Genomic DNA, 767 nt, shown 5'->3' with positions numbered 1-767 from the left:
TGCTGAACCCTGGCGCTTGGTCCCAACATTCTGGGGCATGCTACCCATGAACCTCTGTTTTAACAATTTACATCCTTTAATTCTGGGACTATTCTTTGAAATTTTCTCTGTTCATTCTTTCTGCAGCTTTTATTACTGGGATACTGGACTCCTGGGATTGATCCTCTAATTTTCTTGGTATTTCTTTCTTATTAACTATGTCTTTGTTCTTTCGATTTTCTGGGAAATATCCTTGTGTCATGTCCACTCTATTTTCTAAGTTATGACCCTTCTTTCTTTTCTTTTTAAGGTTTTTGCCATAGGGCTCATGTGCTCATCAGAGAGAGAGAGACGGTAAGAAGGAAAGTGAAAAATCACCCCCTGAGGGGAAGCCGCACAGCGATCCTTTCTCGTCCACTCTCCACCTGGGGTTTTGGGCATGCACGCATGTCCAGTGTGATTGTAAAGTCACTGGGTCTGGTGCTTGAACTGCGATCGGCCGTGTGGGAGTCCAGCACCTTAACCATTACACCACCTGCTGGCCCCTATTTTCTTTTCTTTTTCCTTCCTTGCTCTCTTGCTCTCTTCTTCCCTTCCTCTTTTATTCTTCTAACCCTAATCCTTCCCTTCCTTTCTAAAAACATTTTCAAAAGTGCTTTTATGTCCCCTGCTTTTCTCTTTTCCCCTTTTTAAAAATTAGTTACTCTTTCTTTGGATGCATGCAGTTTCTTTTTTTCTTCTCCTTTTTTAATGCCATAGGGCATCTGCATGTATAAGAGAGAGGGAAA

This window comes from Tupaia chinensis, unplaced genomic scaffold (assembly GCF_000334495.1).
Source record: "Tupaia chinensis unplaced genomic scaffold, TupChi_1.0 Scaffold150006_1, whole genome shotgun sequence".
In the NCBI taxonomy this organism is placed as follows: domain Eukaryota; kingdom Metazoa; phylum Chordata; class Mammalia; order Scandentia; family Tupaiidae; genus Tupaia; species Tupaia belangeri.
This window is presented reverse-complemented; position numbering follows the sequence as displayed.